The following is a 6,033-nucleotide window of genomic DNA, read 5'->3' as shown; positions in this document are numbered from 1 at the left end:
AAGATTTAAGTGAAATCTATTTGCCAGGAGTTTTTCACTAAAAACGGATATAAATTTTCAAAAAATTCTGTGCTCTTTGTTATTTGAGAAAGACCCATAAAAGTATATATTTTCTGAAAGGTAAATGAATAAAGAATACAAAACACATAATGTTTTCCCATTTTATATATTTTTAGTGACATGCTGTTGTTTTGAAATCAGTGTTTTGTTTTTCGTCACATTTTCAACTTGTTCGTTGCAAACATTAGTCCGGTAACTTGCACTAAAATATATTTTCTGGGCAAATGGATATCTGCACACACAAAATCATACTAGAACAACCGCAATAAAAATTTTAAAAAAGAAACAGATACACAATGCATTGTGACCTCTCCAAGTGATAATATGGATGTGAGACCACGCCCCCTCAGTCTCCACCCCCCTCCTCTTCACCCCTCTTACATGATCACTTTATCCAGTTCTCATCAGACGGCATTGGCTAAGTGCCAAGAAAATCGCTCACACTGTGTCCTGCTGGTAATTCGGTTAGTTTGTGTCGTCTGCTACAGTTGTGCAGCCGGCATCACTCACTGATAGTCGTATCTTGGCCACTCTCTTGATTGCTCCCTTTATTTTCTATCAAATCGTCCTATAAATGTTCATCACTGTCTTCTCCTTCGAATTTACGCTTCAACTCTTTCTGAACATCAGCTAAAGAAAGCAATCTTGGTTGATTTAGTTCCCCACTATCGCATGTCTTGAGCACGGCGTCAGTCCGACATTTTGTTGAGCGAGCGAGGAAAGGAGCTAGGCAAAACACTGCGACAGTGACCCAACCAAAACGTTCAAATAAAGGACTGCCTCATGACGTAGATGGGGTTTCTAGCCATGAATAGAATCTAGAAAGATTCCCCTAGCTAAAGCGACCAGCATTTTCGTCAACGAACTGAAGGCAAACCAGGGAAAAGTCCGAATATTTCGATGATGAGTTACCTCGTCATTGTGGCAGCGAAGCGTACATGCTTGTGATGACGAGTTATCTCGTCATATTGGCAGCCGAGGGGTTTAACCACTCGGATATTGCGCCCGATTGAACTGGAATGAAATGCGGTTATACCGATTTAGGGTTGTCTCATCATACCAATTTAGGTTTATCAACACATTCCGACATCTTTTTCGTCCCAATTAAAGTTGGTCAAAAACACATCAGAGGGAGAGAGAGAGAGAGAGAAAGAGTGAGAAGCAGTTATTTCACACTTGAATGCATCTGTATCCTCTGGGGTCGTTTTCTTAATTCTACGATAAATTGTTTCTGTCTCATGATACTGATACTTAATTTTACTTCACGGAATGAGGGGTATATGTGTGTGTTAAACTGCTGGTTGAATATATTGATGTATTTGAGCATGAGTATGTATATGACGGAAAGAAGGTATTTCGCAAAGCCCTTTATCAATAATTAAACCCGGACAACGCAAAAGCAGGCAAAACATAAATAAAAAAGTTATGCCCCATGTGGTAGCTGAATCGCTGCAACAAACAGCATGGACTTGAAGTTGTAAGGTGAGACAGTTACTATCCTTACTTTTTGTGTAATCCTTTACTCTTCTAACCTCGTTGTTCTTTTATGTCTGGTATGCCCCATGAGTCCAGGGTGACACATATTCAGCTCGCATGCTAAAACACACAACTTGACTGAACCAGGCGCAGAGTTCCATTGGGGGGGGGGGGGGGGGGCGTGGAGGTGGGGGGGGGGGGAATACCAGCGACCGCCGGTGTTATTCGAACCAGTGCGCTCAGATTCTCTTGCTTCCAGGGCGGACGTTACCTCTAGGCCATCACTGCACAAAGGAACATGTGCACAGGGAAGGCCAGGGTGAGTGGATGCATATCCTCACGGTACATTGACTCCGGCTTTCACGTGCTAATGACACTTGTCATGAGTGTGCACATCACTGTGACCGTCTGTGACAACGATTCGCGAGTCGCCTCACCGGTTTATTATTTTTACACTCTGACTCATGCACAATTGTGTATCATCGCATAGGTTAGGCGGTCGAGTATAATTCAAACAAAGTGTTTTGGCATATGAGCTCGACTTTGTAAAACCAGTAATGCCCACACCAAAAGGGTACACACCAGTTTACACCACAGTTTTAAATGATGGTGAGAAATCATGATAATTCCAAAAGAAGCATACCCGTAATACTCAGGTTGTTTGAGATGGACACAAACGCACGTGACTAAACACTCACAACTTGTCATCGGGAGGGAAGTTTACTGTCCAGCTGTGTTGGATTTCTTGTGAGTCGTGTGTGTGCTTTTTTTGCGGCCGCCATGCCTCGCGGCGTTGTCGGAAGCTACAGACAGGCTGTGACCAATGAAGAACTTACAGTCCAAACACCACGTTTTCGGATTTTCAATTCCATTCACGTACCAGTAGACACCCCCCTATTCTTTGCCTTGGCTCCACTGGGGACGCTCAGACGCTCAGTCACTTTCAAGGGTGTGTGTCCGTGTCAATCGAATCAATGTTTCCTTTCTACCATTTCAAACGTCTCATCACATATGTTCTTTCCGTTATTAAAACACTCACAGGTTGGATAAATATTAAACGTATTTCATAAGATGATTAAAGTTGTTTACTTTCAGTTGTAACGGAAGTAAGTGGCACTGGAAACAAGACTTAGCCTTCGAAAATTACAAACGATATATTCCTCAAAAACGAAGGCATAACTTTTTGTGTGAATTTTCTGAGTGGTGTCATGTGTCGCAAACTCACGTTCTCTCCGTGCACGGTGACAATGTTTCACGTGCACACACACTGAACCCTGGCGAAAACTGTAAACATTGAGTCTGTGTATCGCTGACACTGACTCACAGCGAAGTTTTAGAAAGAGCCAGTAAGTGCTATCTTTGTATTCACTCGTTAAATGAATGATGTTTATTTGCTGTTTCAACATTGACTCTGTTTTCCCCCCCAATCATTCGTATTGTACTTTTGTCGGTCGGTAATGCATGTATGTGTGCTTATAAGTGTGTGTGTGTGTGTGTGTGTGTGTGTGTGTGTGTCTGTGTGTCCCTGTGTGTGTGCGTACGTCTGTGTGTGTGTGTGCGTACGTGTGTGTGTGTGTGTGTGTGCGTGTATGTGTGTGTGTGTGTGTGTGTGTGTACATCAATCCCTCGCCACACCTACACCCCTGTTTGTCCCCCCCATTCCCCCTGTCAGCCTAGGTGTCCACCCTTTCCCAAACAATTACGCCAACACAGTCAGTGCACGGATCGTCAGCCACTTGATGCCGATGGCTGTTCACTGACAGGGCTGCAGAAAGGGGGAGGGGTGAGAGAGCGTGAGAGGGAGTTAGATAGATTGTGTGTGTGTGTGTGTGTGTGTGTGTGTGTGTGTGTGTGTGTGTGTGTGTGTACGTGGGAGGGGGAGATGGAGATGTGACAGAGAGAGAGAAACAGAATGAGACTGTGAGACACGGGTTGCTTTCCACTTGGGAGAGTGTGTCGCCACAGAGCAGCAGCATTCATTTTCACATTTTCTTAGTTTAATTGTTTAACTAATCACAGTAGAAATGTCAACGATTTTTTTTCCAGAAACAACAATAGCTGTTGCCGTGGGTTCTCTACGTGTGCAAAGGGCGTGCTGCACGCGCGATCTCGGTTTATCCGAGAGACTGGCGCTCATGCCCAAACCATCACCAGTTCAAAGTCTAGTGGAGAGTGGAATAAAATCCTGGTCCGTGAGCGATTGGAACCCGGGACACTCGGCTCCTGGCTGGGTAGCTCAACCAACAGGCCACTGCTCCAAGTGAACACTGATTCATACTGTAAGGCTGACGTGTCATAAAAAAAGAACAACAACAACAACAAACCCCGATCATTCAACGGACAATGCAAATCAGGCTTTAGTATAAACGCAGGCCCATCGGGTAATCTTCGACTTTACATTATGTGGTCCACGCATCGCTAATTCATAATTCACGCCTTCATAATGCAAGGCGGACGTTTCATACAAAAACGATCCTCCCAACAGTCTCTCCAAAATAAGGCTCAATTAATACAAACACCCACCAGATTGTCTTCGACTTTACATTATGCAGTCCACGCATCATTGTTCAGATTCCTACATTTCCGGGTGTTATATTTCTCAGTGCCCAAACCATATGGCGCCAGTTATCGTCGTTATTATTGCTGTGATTTATGAAAAATGTCATGTGAATACACTGCGCTGTCCACAAAGATTAAGAAGTTCGACACCACAAGTGCTGCATGTGTTGAAAATCGGGTTGTATTGAGGACATACCGAAAAACAGTTGAAAATGAATGTTGGTCATGGTCTTTGTTTGTTTGTGTGTTTGTTTATTCTGTTTGTGTGTGTGTTTGTTTATTCTGTTTGTGTGTTTTGTTTGTTTATTCTGTTGGTGTGTCTGTTTGTTTATTCTGTTTGTGTGTGTGTTTGTTTATTCTGTTTGTTTTTTATTCATGGTAGGGTCAGAACATACATGACATTTATATTTTAAACAAACAAACAAAAAACACATCACAACAAGAGGTTTTATTTATTCATTTATTTTTACACTTATCTGTTCATTTATTTATCTATATATTTATTCATTATTTTATTTATTTATTTCTCTGTTCATTTATTTTTTCGATGTATATTTATTCATACACATTAGCACATGGACAAAAACGGACGTACAGAAAATTGTCCATTATGTAAGTTTAAAAAAAAAAAGAGAGATGTCAATAACAAAATTAATTGTCGACAGTAGCCCAAGTACTACGAAGAGAATTTGAACAAGCGTTCAAAACGCAAACAGGGAAGCTTAGATCGACAATTAAAATCCGGCAAACTTTGATCAACATTGAAAATTAAATTTAGCCTCAACTATTCTTTGTTTATTACAGAATTTTAGTAAGATCACACCATAAAATTACTTTGCCGCTTCAGATATTCTTTCGCCATTTTCTTATTGCCCGGTGCTCTCTCCTTACTACGTTCAGCGATTTCGGAGGTGACTCTTCCCCCCCCCCCTCTCTCTCTCTCTCTCATGCACTGATAGTAGACTACTAATTGATTAATTGATACTGAACTGACTAATTGTTCAGTGACCGTTCAACTACACCCCATCGTGAAGGTTAATGGCCTGAGCATGATTGAAGTATCCCTGTCTCTGTCTCTGTCTGTCTATCTCTCTCCCTCTCTGTCTGTCTGTCTGTCTCTGTCTCGGTCTCCTTACACCCCCCCCCTCCCCCGCCCTGTCTCTCTATCTCCCTCTGTCTCCGTCTGTGTGTGTGTGTGTGTGTGTGTGTGTGTGTCTCTGTCTACGTGACTCCCTCTGTCTCCGCCTGTGTGTGTGTGTGTGTGTGTGTGTGTGTGTGTGTGTGTGTGTGTGTGTGTGTGTGTGTGTGTGTGTGTTCGTTCTTTAGTTTAGCGTCTTTTCACTATCAGAGACGTTAGACGATTAAAAAAAATAAAATAAATAAAAATAAAAAGGGGGTGGGGGCGGGGCTGGGGGGAAGGTGTGTGTGTGTGTGTGTGTGTGTGTGTGTGTGTGTGTGTGTGTGTGTGTGTGTGTGTGTGTGTGTGTGTGTGTGCGCGCGCGCGCACTTCTGTCTGTCTGTCTGTCCGTCTGTTTGTCTGTCTGACTGTCTCTCTCTCTCTGTCTCTGTCTGTCTCTGCCTGTCTGTCTGTCTCTGCCTGTGTGTGTGTGTGTGTGTGTGTGTGTGTGTGTGTCTGTCTGTCTGTCTGTCTGTCTGTCTCTCTCTCTCTCTCTCTCTCTTTCTCCGATAAGCGCGTGCACGATATGGGGAGCAAGGACAGGAGACTGGGCGAGTGAATGGGTTGTCACATGTCTCGGGAGACAATGGAACTCTGCGCCTGGTTCAGTCAAGTTGTTGAGTTGCAGCGCCTGCTGTGGCTGTACAGTCCGATTCTGGATCGGCAGGCTCTGTTGCAGTTGTCGCAGGTGAAAGTCGCGCCTTGCTCAGAGGGTACGGATTCTGCCCTCTGCCGTCTGCGCTCTCTTCCCTCTTCCCAGT

Source organism: Babylonia areolata, chromosome 19 (genome assembly GCF_041734735.1).
Source record: "Babylonia areolata isolate BAREFJ2019XMU chromosome 19, ASM4173473v1, whole genome shotgun sequence".
Taxonomy (NCBI): Eukaryota; Metazoa; Mollusca; class Gastropoda; order Neogastropoda; family Buccinidae; genus Babylonia; species Babylonia areolata.
This window is presented reverse-complemented; position numbering follows the sequence as displayed.